The sequence below is a fragment of the Papio anubis genome, chromosome 4, assembly GCF_008728515.1.
Source record: "Papio anubis isolate 15944 chromosome 4, Panubis1.0, whole genome shotgun sequence".
NCBI lineage: Eukaryota > Metazoa > Chordata > Mammalia > Primates > Cercopithecidae > Papio > Papio anubis.
Window position 1 is genome coordinate 161,787,305 of NC_044979.1, and position 15,075 is coordinate 161,802,379.

General features: G+C 37.9%; 1 protein-coding gene, 1 long non-coding RNA gene and 1 pseudogene across 6 annotated transcripts in view; 2 read left to right on the forward strand and 1 right to left on the reverse strand.

Moving 5' to 3' along the window:
- CYYR1 (cysteine and tyrosine rich 1) overlaps positions 1-15,075 on the reverse strand; it is a 117,870-nt gene that overhangs the window by 39,220 nt on the left and 63,575 nt on the right. The gene's annotated exons all lie outside the window — the stretch shown is intronic.
- LOC116274579 lies at positions 1,732-12,497 on the forward strand. Its single transcript, XR_004183355.1, has 3 exons — positions 1,732-2,180; positions 11,823-11,947; positions 12,227-12,497. It is a non-coding gene; the product is annotated as an uncharacterized LOC116274579 (long non-coding RNA).
- On the forward strand, positions 11,072-11,549 carry LOC101003341 (annotated as a pseudogene). The gene has a single exon (XR_644566.4). The product of XR_644566.4 is annotated as a 60S ribosomal protein L34 pseudogene (transcript).

Below are 15,075 nucleotides of genomic sequence, written 5' to 3' on the forward strand. Positions count from 1 at the left end.
AGAGTTGGGGACCTACCTTTATATCAATTCACGTGGCCAAGGCCAGAGATACTGTAATTGGCCTAGCTTTAATTAGATACCGGTCCCTAGACCTGTTATTTGTAACCACTGAGAAAGACATGAAGGAAATAGAGGTGCTCAATTTAGTAGCAGAAGCAGGGGAATTGGCAAACAATGACACAGACATTCATACACACTGCAGCTTTGTATGGTTGGCATTATTAGAATTCTAGGTTCAAGTTTGAGTCTACAGATGTGAGCTAGAATTATAAAGAATGCATGACAGAGACAAATGCCCCCAAATCTCAGTTCCATTTATCTTTCATCTAAACATATAAGTGGTACCACAAAGTCCTGGGCAAGTTTGCAGGAGTGAGGCTATGAGGAGTTCTAGTGGCCGTCTGTTCTGGCAGATCATATTTCAGAAAAAAAAAATTAATCTCAAGGTCAAAGAGAATAATAAATTATGCATCATGAAACAATTTTAAAAATCTCTAGCTGGAAATTTAAGGAAGACAAAGACTGGGAAAGACACATGCATATGCATGTAATGACAATGCATAGGATTAAATGCAAATGGGGAAATGCAAACTAGGTTCTGTGACAGCAGACAGTACAGCATCTATCAAATGTGTTAGCATGTGTGAGAGTGTGTGTGAGTAGAGATTGGTTGTGTGAGACAGAGGTTGTGTGTATATGCGTGTGATTGGGAGTTAACTGAGGGAGTTAACCCTTTCTGAATCCTAAAGGGTTGATGAAATTAGAGCAGAAGCACAGTGCAGATCAAAAGAACACAGAAATGCCACAGGAAAGTAATATATCATGATGTGCTTAAGGGACCATGAAAAGTTGACAGTTGCTGGAATAAAAAAGAGAGGTAAGGCTGGAGAATAAGCAGAGGTTTGGGTGGGGTCTTCTAGATAAGGAATGTCTTTAATGATACTGTAAAGAACCTGAACTTTTTATTGGAGTTCATGGGAAAACAAATGAAATGGTCTAAACATGGATAAGTTTAAGGGTAACATGGAGAGTGGATTTGATGGGTACCAGACTATATCCAGGCATTCTAATTAAAACACTGTTTTAAATATCTGGACAAAAGATGGTAAAAGACTTAACTTGGCAAAGGCAGTTGGACAGGAAAGAAGGTGGGGAGGAAAGAATTCAGGAAAAACCACTGAAGATAAAGTTAGTTGTGTCTTAAAGTTATCAAGTTCAAACTCTTAAAGGACTATTATAACTCTATCCTATCCCAAGTCACCCAAAGCTATTGGACACTCCTAGTATTTAAAAGTCACTTAAGTCTGGAGGAAGTTTATTCCATTGTGGAATAATACCCTGAATGTGTGTGACATTTTAAGGTAAATTTGGTCTACTAGATCTCTTACTGCTCCCAAAGGAGTGACCTCTGGAGAGGGAAGGTTCTGACACCTTGTAGGAAAGAAGGGATGGATCAGGCCTGGAAAGGTATCACAAGGAGTGCAGGAGATAAACTTTGCTTACTGTTGTTGCTTACTGGTCTGACTTTAACCACCTTTGTTTTCCAAAGATGAACATGTTTGTAAAAGGCATGTCTACTCTTTAATACTGCATTACACAAACTTTTAGCATAATGAGCATGCACAGATAGGAAGTTTGCTTTACTTGTCCTATCAATGGACTCTTAATTGTCCTTCTCTGAAACTAATGTTCTTAAACTTCTGTTAAACATAAATTAAAAATAACAATCTTTGAGTTATTCTTAGATTGCTTCCTGCAGTCTGATCTTTCCATCCAGGTCTTTGTGCAGTTGGAATCTAATTGGATCAGACAATGCCCAAGGTTCCCTCCAGCTCCCTAGTACCACAGCTAATTAGCAGAAATTCTACTTTAATAATACAGTTGCTGCAGGTCAAGAAAGAAAAGCAAAGCAGAAATGGAAATCTCAGCTTAGAGAACATTGAAAAAAGATTAGAAGTGAGTTAACTTTTGGTGTGATAATTAATTACAGTCCAACAAGAACAGAATTCTATGAATATTGACTAGCTGTAATTAACCCATATTTATTCACAGACTTATCTCCCCCAACATCACCTCCAATTCTGAGGAGGGGAGAAACAGAATATCTTCTTCCAAGAATTCTTATGTATTGCCAAGATAAGCAACAATCTCAAGTCTGTGGAGATGTAATAATCATCAAGGTAATATTAAATAATATAAGTAATTATAACTGCATGTACTCATTCATATTATCTAGCTAAATTTTAATTACTTATTTCTAATTTGGAAAGATATACCTTTGTCTCAAAAACCTTGGCAAAAGAGAGGGCTACACCAGGACACTGTAGTTGGTATGGAAGATATGTTATGTGAATTTTTTTTTCCCTTAAAATGGTAACAGTTTCAGAATATGTTATGCATGTATACACAAACTGGGACTCCACATTGTGCCCCATAAATATATGTAATTACTATTTGTCAATTTTAAAAGGAGAACAAAAAAGATTTAAAAATCAGATGTATTTTTAGAAGCAGTTCTTAAAATGTGTTTGAATGTTTCACTGTATTCTTTGAAATTCCCATAGGCCAGGGTGCTACTTACTCTTGTAAGAGTAACGTGTTACAGGGAACTTACCAGAGAGGAAATCTATGCCAGGGTTGAGCCATGGGAGTGATGGTTCTTACACCACAACTTTGTTTCTTTTCTATGTTCCAGAAGTCAGACAAACTGAATTTTGTTTCATGTACCAGGACAGGCAAAAGAAATGAGGAACAGCCTGAGAAATGAATGTTTTTCTACCAGAGGAGCAGAAAGTTAGTCAATATAAGCTGTGTAGACTTGGAGAACTAGGCAACCTGCAGTTATTCACATAACTTATATTGCCTATGTTGACAGGCAGAATAAGGAGAATTACGGTCTGGGCTATCACTTCAGATGGAGATTCTTCTGATCACATTAATGCAGATTGGACAGAGAGAGGTAGATCTAACAGCGACAGGAATTAAAGGGGTAATAATCTTTGAGTCCACAGATCCATCTAAATCAAGTGAGTGCTAGCAGCAAGCTTGCAACAGTTAAGACTTGCCAGTTATCTGCGCGAGGCTCCATTTCCCAGCTTGCCATGCATCTCAGAAGGGCCACGTAACTAACTTTTCCCGACAGACTTAAAGGAAGTGATGTTTACTTCCTGTCATTTCAGTAAAGTCACGTTTACTTCCTGTCACCTCCAACTGCATTGGAGCATTGTGTAACTGGGCATTGTGTGATCCAGTTAGACGCCAACTGCACAAAGACCTATTTCCACTTCAACCCTTGTGCTCCCTGAGCAGGTCTGTGTGACTGGGAGCAAAGGATTCTGGGAGGGCCAACCCACAATATGGAAGAAGGCGGAGTCACACAGTCTTAACTTGAAGGAGAGCCATACGGGTGAACTGTTGACGTGATCAAGAAATGAAGAGTATTGGGCTAAGCCACGGAGATTTCAGGGTTTATTTGTTTCAGCAGCATAATCTACTTCACGATTAAAAGAAGAGCATGTGGATTCCAGAATCTTGTTATCAAAATGGGATATCAAAGGGGTTTAAATTCAGGAAACAAAATGGAAGCATTACTGTGGTGAATCCCTGGAAATACCACATTAGAAGGCAGATGAAACTTCCAAGGACTTGGGTGTGGCTGTTAGACTTCCCCAGTTATTTAGCTGAATGGGCAGGGCAGGGCACCGGATTTGGTAAAGAATTGGAGGGCCAAACCCATTTTGTCTTGGAGTGAAGGCTGTGATCCTCAACTCTGGCTTCAAGTTAGGTTTCAGTTAAATCACAAAAATGCTGATGTCTCGGCCTTAAGCCAAATCAATTAAATCAGAATCTCTGGAGATGAGATCAAGATACTGTTATATTTTTAAAGGTACCCTAGTAGTGCTAATACATAGCTAGATTGGGAATCTCTGAGTTGATGTAACTAGAGGCAAATATTTTCACCAAGGAGTCTGAAGCTGCTTAAGAGCTTTGTCTCAATAGAAATTTGTTTAGGAAGCCTAGGACAGAGCCCAAGGGAAAGAAATATCAGGTAGATTCAGATGTGTGGAACTGGAAAAGAAGAATATTTTAGCATCAGTGTCTCAAGAACAAAAGAGATAGTGACTTAAGTTGAAGTATTTCCATCAACAGAGATTATATAAAAGAAATACTGTTAATGAATATTACTATTATTTTCTTCTCAGTCTACTAAATGCATTTAAAATATGGGAAGAAATTATGGATGTACAAAATGAATATTTAACATAGATTCATTTTTTTTCTGGTAAATATACAAAACTAGTAAACATTAACAAAATGTTATAGAAATAAGATGCTGAACAGTCTTTTCTGTTTATATATAGCCATTGAAGGATATGTTTGATTATATGAAAATAGACAGGTCAGTGCATCCCCAATGGGGAGAATAGTCTAGCAAGCTGGAAATTTTCAAATTTGTGTAGACCCAGATAAATAGAATATTTACTGATATTTATCCAATATTTATAGAATATTTATGCAATATCCTATTGCTGATCTAACCCGCATTCAGCAAGGAAGATCAGTTTCCCACCAGATGTGGGTGAATCTTAATGGAAAGGTATACATTAATTTCATTCAGTCATTTATAACTTTTACTAAAAAATTTTCCTTGTTTTTGGAACATTAACATCTAGTAAGATGACAAACTTGAAAATATCTGCTGGTAATGAAAGATATTTATTGAACAGTAACTTATTATTTAGTTTTAACAATTTAAAAAGGTTACCAAACAACACACAACTTTGCTACACTAAGTTGCACTTGTGCCAAAGTTTTAAAATTTTTTTTACTTGGAATCAAGGTCAACTTTCTAGTAACTTTGTTCCTTAAAACATCCTCATATTTGGTCAGATTTAATTCAAAAAGGGACCCTTTCCTACTAATGTACCCTCAGCAGGAAATCCAGATCATAAAAATTCCAGGGAACAGCATCAATAACTTGTTTTATAGAAACAGTTTTGGATTATGCCAATCAATTCACCAGTCCATGATTTCAAAGATTGTTTCATCAATCTTGTATCATTCATGTCATAGAACATAAAATAAGCCTTTTAACAAGAATTTGGATTTGATTCCACAAGAAAGACAAGGTCATTTTTAAAAAGCAAATCAGCTAGCAAGAGTGCTATGAGAAGAATACCTACAAAGAAAAATGGCTATAGAGCCTTCAGCCCTATTCCATAAATCTTGACTTTTATTTTTCCCTTCTGCGTCTAGGAGATAGTTTGCTTCTTATATTATTCCCTAAGGGAAGTTCCAGTACCACATGGGGCTAAGAAATATAATTTACTCTTTTACTATTTGAAATTCAAGTTATTAAAGTACCATGGACTCAGTGAAGTATAACTCATATCCATATGACCCACCTTAGAAGGAGTCATACACACTGCCTCGTACAATGATATCCTAATAATGTAAAACTAACAATTTTGGGGAGACTAATCAATTTAGAATCAAAGCCCCTCTATTATGTTGCAAAATGCTTACAGAATGCACATTCTTTTCTACATTGAAAGACAAGTGACCATTTCCCTTCAGCAGACTTGTAAGATCAATATGTATAAATATTGATCTTATGCCCTCTATTGAATTAAAGTTTGAACTATGTGTCTTATTCAGGTGACATATTTCATTTGTGTCATATGTTTTTATTTGGTTTGAAATTTCAAGAAGCTAAATTTGGTGTCAGCTTTCCAAGATTTCTACCTTTTACATTTGCTAAGTTCTTGCAAAAGAGTAAGGAACACATCTCTTCATGTATTCACTTACTACAGATGAAGTACCTAGTCAGTATTTTTCTAGGAGCTGTGGATTCAACAACGTGATCTAGAAGGTGTCATATTTGGCCTCTCCCAGGAAGAAAGACAGATAACAAAAATGACATCTTATTTGAAGGCCCTATAGCCATTTTTCTTTGTTGGCATGCTTCTCATAGCATTCTTGCTAGCAGATTTGCTTTTTAAAAATGACCTTGTCTTTCTTATAGGATCAAATCCAAATTGTAAAAATGTTAAGGAAGAAGTAATTAAAATGATATTTGAAAGATCAGTTAGTCAAGGAAGAAGAGAAAGAGTATTCAAGGAGAGGAAACAACTAGTAGGAAGGCAAAATAGCACAGGCCTGTTTTAAGAGAGAAAAGTTGAAGACAGCAAGTTCTGTATTCAGCTTTGGCGGTAGGAGGGTGTTTGACTAATGTGCTTGGAGAATGTGTGAATGTGCTTGGAGAATTAAGTCTAGCTTATGAAGGGTCTTATGAGCCATGCTAACATGAAAACTGGAACATAAGAATAACAGTGGCAAGAGTAGAGCTGTTGTTTTAGTCTATTCTCACGCTGCTATACCGACATACCCAAGACTGGGTAATTTATAAAGCAAAAAGGTTTAATTGACTCACACTTCTGCATTACTGGGGAGGCCTCAGGAAATTTACAATCATGGGGAAGGGGCAGCAAACACGTCCTTTTTCACATGGTGGCAGGAGACAGAAGTGCTGAGCAAAGAGGGAAAATCCCCTTATAAAACCCTCAGATCTTATGACAACTCACTCATTATCACGAGAACAGCATGGGAGTAGAACTGCCCCCCAAATTTAATCACCTCCCACTGGGTCCCGCCCACAACACATGGGGATTATGGGAACTACAATTCAAGATGAGATTTGGGTGGGGACACAGTGAAACTATATCAGGTGTGTTTCAAAATGATATTTGTAGAATGAAAAATAGATAATGAACGTCAAGAATGGAGACAGGGACACCAATTGGGAGGCTGCTATGGTAACTGATGTGAGGAAAGGAATGGTCCCCAAAAAGATATGTCCGTGTCCTAATTCCCAGAACCTGTAAATGTTAACCATGTTTGGAAAGAGTCTTTGCAGGTGTAATTATATTGAGAATCTTGAGGTGTAGAGTTCATACTGGATTACCTGGGTCGGCACTAAATACAATGATGAGTATTTTTGTAAGAGATACACAGGCGAGATGTGACAGACAGAAAAAGAGAAGGCCATGTGACTGTAGAGGCAGAGATTTCAGCATGAGCTGAGGAATGTTGACAGCACCAGAAACTGGGAGAGGTAAGGAAGGTTTTTCCTCTAGTGATTCCAGAGGAAGTATGACTCTGCTGACACATTATTTTCAGACTTCTGGTCCCCAGAATGTCAAGAGAACAAATTTCTGTTGTTTTAAGTTAAAATTTTTTGGTAATTTGTTATGGCAGCCACAGGTAACTAATACAGCAAGGCAAAAGCAAAACACAGTCAGAAGGAAAGGAGAAAACCTGGTGCATTTGGGTCACTGCACAAGTCCAGTAGTGCAGGACCTAACAATATTTGTGAGTGAGAAGCTAGAAATGAGGTTGGACAGTGAAGCAGGAGGTTATGTTTGTGGAAGACTGCTGGGTCTGAATGCACATGGAATGCCAGAAGATCAGTGAGTGGATCAGACTAGCTGGAGGAGGATTACATTTTTGAGCAGTGGCAAGGAAAACTGGGAAGGGAAAGGGAGGAACAATGAACAGAACCCTTTTTTTTTTTTTTTTTTTTTTTTTCAGAGAAGGGATCTATGGTAGTGCGGGGAGAGAACTGGAAAGGGCTTGTGTGGGGAAGTTTATACCCCACCCAAAATAGGGCAATGTCTTAGTTACCTTGGGCTGCTATGACAAATACCACAGGCTAGGTGGTTCAAACAATAGAAATTTGTTTCTCATAGTTCTGGAGGCTGGGAAGTCCAAGACCAAGGTGCTGGCAAATTTGGTTCTTGGTGAGGACCTACTTTCTGGCCACCATCTTGCCGTGTCTTCACATGGCAGAGAAGAAGCTTTGGTGGTTCTTCCTCTTTTTATAAGGATCCTAATCCCATCATGGTGGGGGATCCACCCTCCTAACCTCATCTGAACCTTATTCTCTGTTAAAGTCCCCATCATCCTAATGCCATCATTTTGGGGATTAGGGCCGCAATATATGAATTTTATGGTGGCACAAACATTGAGTCCATAACAGGCAAGAAATTAAACTATCCATGCATCAGATGTGGGCCACATAGGATAGAGGATCAGCTTGGAGCTCTTCTAGGTCCTGAAAGTACCCCCTGGAAGGGCAATGGGCTACAACAGGAGAGTCTGAGTCTTTGTGGAGCGGATGATGGAAGGCCAGGAATTGGTGCAAGGAGGAAGGGAAAGCAGACACTTGTAGCAGATGCCAGCAAGGCTTCCAGGCCAGCAGGGGAGAAGCTGTGTCTAAGTACTGGAGGCTGCTATTAGAGAGGCCCAGTGACTTAGGACAGTACTTATCAGGAGCTGAAAAAGAACTTTCCTCTTTTCTCTTTTTCTCTCTCCCCAACCACAGCTCCCACATTGGTGGGCCTACACTGGGGGTGGGGAGGACTTCTGAGTGGGAAATGAATGGGAAGAGACAGCAATTGGCCACACCCCTCTCCCCAAGGGCAGGTGACCCAGTGACTGCTGACCTCAGCTGGAAGATGGGGATAAGCCTTGCATAAAGTCTAAGATGTTTACTGACATCTTACATTAGACATTTAAAATTTCTGAATTAGAGTGTTTTGAGACATAGAAGACTTGAGGACTAAGAGTAAGCAGGAAAGTCGTAGATGTGCCAAACTTTCAGCCAGCAGAGTAGAAAGTTTCCTTTAAAACAGTAGTGGGGCAGAGTTGTGTTTTGCGTATCTGTTAAGCATCATAGTTGTACCATGTACCATTTAGATTTTCAAAGAAAAGGATGGACATTTCATCTAAGAAATCATATGAGTGACATATTTCCTTAGAATAAAATCAGTAAGGGTGGGTGCAGTGGCTTACGTCTGTAATCCCAGCACTTTGGGAGGCCAAGGCGGGCAGATCATGAAGTCAGGAGATTGAGACCATCCTGGCCAACATGGTGAAACCCCATCTCTGCTAAAAATACAAAAATTAGCTGGGCGTGGTGGCACATGCCTGTAATCCTAGCTACTTGGGAGGCTGAAGCAGGAGAATCACTTGAACCAGGGATTTGGAGGTTGCAGTGAGCCGAGATCACGCCACTGCACTCCAGCCTGGTGACAGAGTGAGACCTCATCTAAATAAATAAATAAACAAATAAAATAAAATCAGTAAGATGGCGAAGGCCTGTTCTGAATAGATGCTTCCCTAGTTCTCTAGTGCTAAACTTAAGACAGACAAATCATGTTGTGCAGTGTATTTGGTTAATGTTATCACTTCTAATTCTTACAGAAGGTTGTATACAGAAATTTCTAAAGCATCACATTCACATTCCATTTGTTTTCCCTAGCCAAGAGAGGTCTGTAACATGGTAAACACAAAAGACTCAGAATTGAAACCTGGAATTGAAAAGACTTTTCTACTCTGTTCACAAGGACTTTCTTTTCCCCCTTCGTTTGCCACTTAATCTTTTGGTCTCATTTTCGTCATCTGTACAGTGAGGATAATGGGACCCAATTTCGTTTTATGTTATCTTGATGGAAGGATTCCCACAGTTAGACTGAATGAAAACCTGACCAGTAATACCCACTTATCTACCTCTCTGAAGCGTTGTAAGAATTAAAGACAGCCTGCAAAGTGTACTGACGATGAAGAGCACACCATGAGAGAAACAGAGGTGATGAGTATTATTAAAAGTGTCAAAGGATAAGTATATCTTAATGAAAGTGGACAAAAACATACACCAAAGGATCTTGGCTTGCTTGCCCTAGTGCCTCAATGACTTACGGTAGAAAGAAATATGTATGATATCTGAGTAGAAAAATAAAAGCAGTAAAAAAAAAAAAAAAAAAAATCTCTCCAGGAACATTAGTACCGAAATCATTTTTACATCCTAAAATATTTCATCCTCAATTTTAAAAATAAAGTACTGATTTATGCACCTCAAGTCTAATGAAATAAAGCAATATGTCTTAGAAATTTAGAACAGTCTATATAGGAAGGCAAAGGACTAAAGACAAAGATGTTCAGAAATTAAGTCAAGCCAAACAGACCAAAGATATTCTGCTCCCCAATGCAAAAGGCAGCATGGGCAGAATTTATTTGCTATGTATAGAATTGAGAACTGCTTTTTTTTTTTTTTTGATCTTGCAAAGGAGATGAAATGGATATATTTATATTGCTTGCTTAGGAGGACAGTCAGGGAGCAGGCAAAAATGTATAGCAAATTTGACACGAAAAGTAATAATTACTTCGGTTAGTTACATTTACAAAGCAATGAGAGAAGAATAAGTCACTTATGAAGTTAAATAAATTTAAAGAAAATTAAGGTAATTGTTTCCTTCCTGTACACAAATTCTTTCAGGCTGTGAACTCTCCAGCAAGTAAATAATACATTATTTTGGCTTTTACAATTTATCTTGGTCTTGACGCACACAAGGGCAAGATATTACAGTGTCTATTTCTTCCAGAGGACTCCGATTCTTTGCATATATAAGCAGGTGTCCATAAGTCTCATTCTATAATATGCTTAACTCCACATATATTTTCTGTTTTCTGTTGTTGGTCTCTATGTTGTAATATGCCAGCGAGCTAATGTTGGAGAAGAGACTTTTTTAAAGATCTCTTATCTTTCATACCATATGTGAAACAGGTGGTAGTCTGCTCTCATAGATGAATATTTCTGTGATGAATTTTTTTCTTTTTATTATTCACATGAGCTAATTTATTTTTGCCAAAGTGTTTACATTCTGCACTATAGATGTGGTCTGAGTGTATTTGCTGTAGTCAAAAGTCTCTGTTTTATGCTTGATTTTGGAGCTAGGTGGGACAAGGAAAATGCAAGTAGATGGAACTCATGCAAGTAGATGGAACCTTAATCTTATCATTTCTTTTTCACAAGAGGCTCAATTTTAGAGCTGTGCTGTAGTCCACAAAACAATCAGTCTCTATGACAATAATTCTAATTTTGGTAGAATAATTTTAACACCACTAAAAGAACTTGGAGAGACTTCATTTATGGAGGACATTAGTGAGATAATTTGGAACCTGTTCCTGAGTGGGGGACATAATTGCAAATATTTAAATCCTGCCTTCTTTAGTCACCTGTTTCATTCTTTAAAAAAAGAAAATAGTGCTCTTCCGGGGACGTTGTCTGCAGGCACTCAGAATGGTCCAGCGTTTGACATACCGACGTAGGCTTTCCTACAATACAGCCTCTAACAAAACTAGGCTGTCCCGAACCCCTGGTAATAGAATTGTTGACCTTTATACCAAGAAGGTTGGGAAAGCACCAAAATCTGCATGTGGTGTGTGCCCAGGCAGACTTCGAGGGGTTTGTGCTGTAAGACCTAAAGTTCTTATGAGATTGTCCAAAACAAAGAAACATGTCAGCAGGGCCTATGGTGGTTCCATGTGTGCTAAATGTGTTCGTGACAGGATCAAGTGTGCTTTCCTTATCGAGGAGCAGAAAATCGTTGTGAAAGTGTTGAAGGCACAAGCACAGAGTCAGAAAGCTAAATAAAAAATGAAACTTTTTTGAGTAATAAAAATGAAAAGACTTGCTGGAAAAAAAAAGAGAAAATAGTAATTTGAGGTATGTGATCAAAGTTAAATAAAAATTCAATTTAAAGAAGATAATACTGAGTATTGTATTTTCTTGGTAAAAATTAAAGTATTATGAAACAAATCTTGAATAAATAACTACAAATCCCATATTTAATAAATTACTTGTAGAGTGAAAATTTTCCTTTGGAATCCTTTCTTCAAGACACTATAATATTTGTATGTATGTGAAATTCTTCCCTATTCTAAATTTACCATCTCATTTCTGTTCACTTTTGTGTCCACAGAGTATCTGCCTGGAAACCCTGTTGCCTGGAGACCACTTTTGAAGAACATCCACTGCTGTGGCCTCTTAAAGATTTAAGACATCTAATGAAGAGCTGACAGAAATCATCAATTTGCTCCTCAGCAAGTAATATTTTTAAGTCACAATAAAACACTTACCTGGATATTATGTATTCAGATAATCATAATAGCTCAAGTATAGGATGCAAAGGGGAAAAATACCTTCAAAAAATTTGAATTGTACAAATCCATACAAAAGAGAGATGGGACAAAAAATAAAATCCGCATTTTCTTCATGGAAGATGCTGTCAGGTCCTCCTATTAATTATTTATTCTGATTTTAAAAACTATTCAAAAAGGCTTTATTTATATTTTGAACTCTATTGTATATTATCGTTCTCTGTAGCCCAAAGGAATTTTGAAGCAGAAATTCAATGAATGGCATAAGGATACTGGAAAAGTGGATGAAAGGAGACATGATGCAGCCAAAAGAATTCCATATCAACTTGAAGCATTCTGGAGAGGGTTCAAGAATCCAGCATATCTTAACAAGGTCCAAGTATCTCACAGTATGATGGCAGAATTTGTCACCAGTAACAAACACCAAGTACAAATGATTATTATTTTATTTTACTCTTTGTTATTTATTTATTTATTTATTTTTGAGACAGGGTCTTGCCCTGTCACATTTATTTATTTATTTATTTTTGAGACAGAATCTCACCCTGTCACCCAGGCTGGAGTGCAGTGGTGCAATCTCGGCTCACTGCATCCTCTGTCTCCCGGGTTCAAGAGATTCTCCTGCCTCAGCCTCCTGAGTAGCTGGGATTACAGGCGCGTGCCACCATGCCTGGCTAATTTTTTGTATCTTTAGTAGAGATGGGGTTTCACCATATCGGCCAGGCCAAAATTATTATTATTTTAAAAATTTAGTTAAAGATTTTTTGTGGGTACATAGTAGCTGTATATATTCATGGAGTACATGAGGTGTTTTGATATAGGCATGCAATGTGAAATAAGTGCATCATGAAGAATGAAGTATCCATCCCCTCAAGCATTTATCCTTTCAGTTACAAATAATGCAAGTACATTCTTTAAGTTATTTTTAAATGTATGATTAAGTTATTATTGACTGTAGTCACCATATTGTGCTATCAAATAGTAGGTCTTATTCATTCTTTCTTTTTTATTTATTTATTTTTTATTTATTTTTAATTTTTATGTATTTATTTATTTTTATTATTATACTTTAAGTTCTAGGGTACATGTGCATAACGTGCAGGTTTGTTACATATGTATACTTGTGCCATGTTGCTGTGCTGCACCCATCAACTCGTCAGCACCCATCAACTCGTCATTTACATCAGGTATAACTCCCAGTGCAATCCCTGCCCCCTCCCCGCTCCCCATGATAGGCCCCGGTGTATGATGTTCCCCTTCCCGAGTTCAAGTGATCTCATTGTTCAGTTCCCACCTATGAGTGAGAACATGCGGTGTTTGGTTTTCTGTTCTTGTGATAGTTTGCTGAGAATGATGGTTTCCAACTGCATTCATGTCCCTACAAAGGACACAAACTCATCCTTTTTTATGGCTGCATAGTATTCCATGGTGTATATGTGCCACATTTTCTTAATCCAGTCTGTCACTGATGGACATTTGGGTTGATTCCAAGTCTTTGCTATTGTGAATAGTGCCACAATGAACATACGTGTGCATGTGTCTTTATAGCAGCATGATTTATAATCCTTTAGGTATATACCCAGTAATGGGATGGCTGGGTCATATGGTACATCTAGTTCTAGATTCTTGAGGAATCGCCATACTGTTTTCCATAATGGTTGAACTAGTTTACAGTCCCACCAACAGTGTAAAAGTGTTCCTATTTCTCCACATCCTCTCCAGCCCCTGTTGTTTCCTGACTTTTTAATGATTGCCATTCTAACTGGTGTGAGATGGTATCTCATTGTGGTTTTGATTTGCATTTCTCTGATGGCCAGTGATGATGAGCACTTTTTCATGTGTCTTTTGGCTGTATGAATGTCTTCTTTTGAGAACTGTCTGTTCATATCCTTTGCCCACTTTTTGATGGGGTTGTTTGTTTTTTTCTTGTAAATTTGTTTGAGTTCTTTGTAGGTTCTGGATATTAGCCCTTTGTCAGATGAGTAGATTGCAAAAATTTTCTCCCATTCTGTAGGTTGCCTGTTCACTCTGATGGTAGTTTCTTTTGCTGTGCAGAAGCTCTTTAGTTTAATTAGATCCCATTTGTCAATTTTGGCTTTTGTTGCTGTTGCTTTTGGTGTTTTAGACATGAAGTCCTTGCCCATGCCTATGTCCTGAATGGTATTACCTAGGTTTTCTTCTAGAGTTTTTATGGTATTAGGTCTAACATTTAAGTCTCTAATCCATCTTGAATTAATTTTCGTATAAGGAGTAAGGAAAGGATCCAGTTTCAGCTTTCTACTTATGGCTAGCCAATTTTCCCAGCACCATTTATTAATCTCCTTAAGCTGATAAGAAACTTCAGCAAAGTCTCAGGATACAAAATTAATGTGCAAAAATCACAAGCATTCTTATACACCAGTAACAGACAAACAGAGAGCCAAATCATGAATGAACTTCCATTCACAATTGCTTCAAAGAGAATAAAATACCCAGGAATCCAACTTACAAGGGATATAAAGGACCTCTTCAAGGAGAACTACAAACCACTGCTCAGTGAAATAAAAGAGGACACAAACAAATGGAAGAACATACTATGCTCATGGATAGGAAGAATCAATATTGTGAAAATGGCCATACTGCCCAAGGTAATTTATAGATTCAATGCAATCCCCATCAAGCTACCAATGAGTTTCTTCACAGAATTGGAAAAAACTGCTTTAAAGTTCATATGGAACCAAAAAAGAGCCCGCATTGCCAAGACAATCCTAAGTCAAAAGAACAAAGCTGGAGGCATCACGCTACCTGACTTCAAACTATACTACAAGGCTACAGTAACCAAAACAGCATGGTACTGGTACCAAAACAGAGATATAGACCAATGGAACATAACAGAGTCCTCAGAAATAATACCACACATCTACAGCTATCTGATCTTTGACAAACCTGAGAGAAACAAGAAATGGGGAAAGGATTCCCTATTTAATAAACGGTGTTGGGAAAATTGGCTTATTCATTCTTTCTATTGTTTTGTACCCATTAACCATCCTCACCTTCATCCGATTCCCCGACTACCCTTCCCAGCCTCTGGTAACC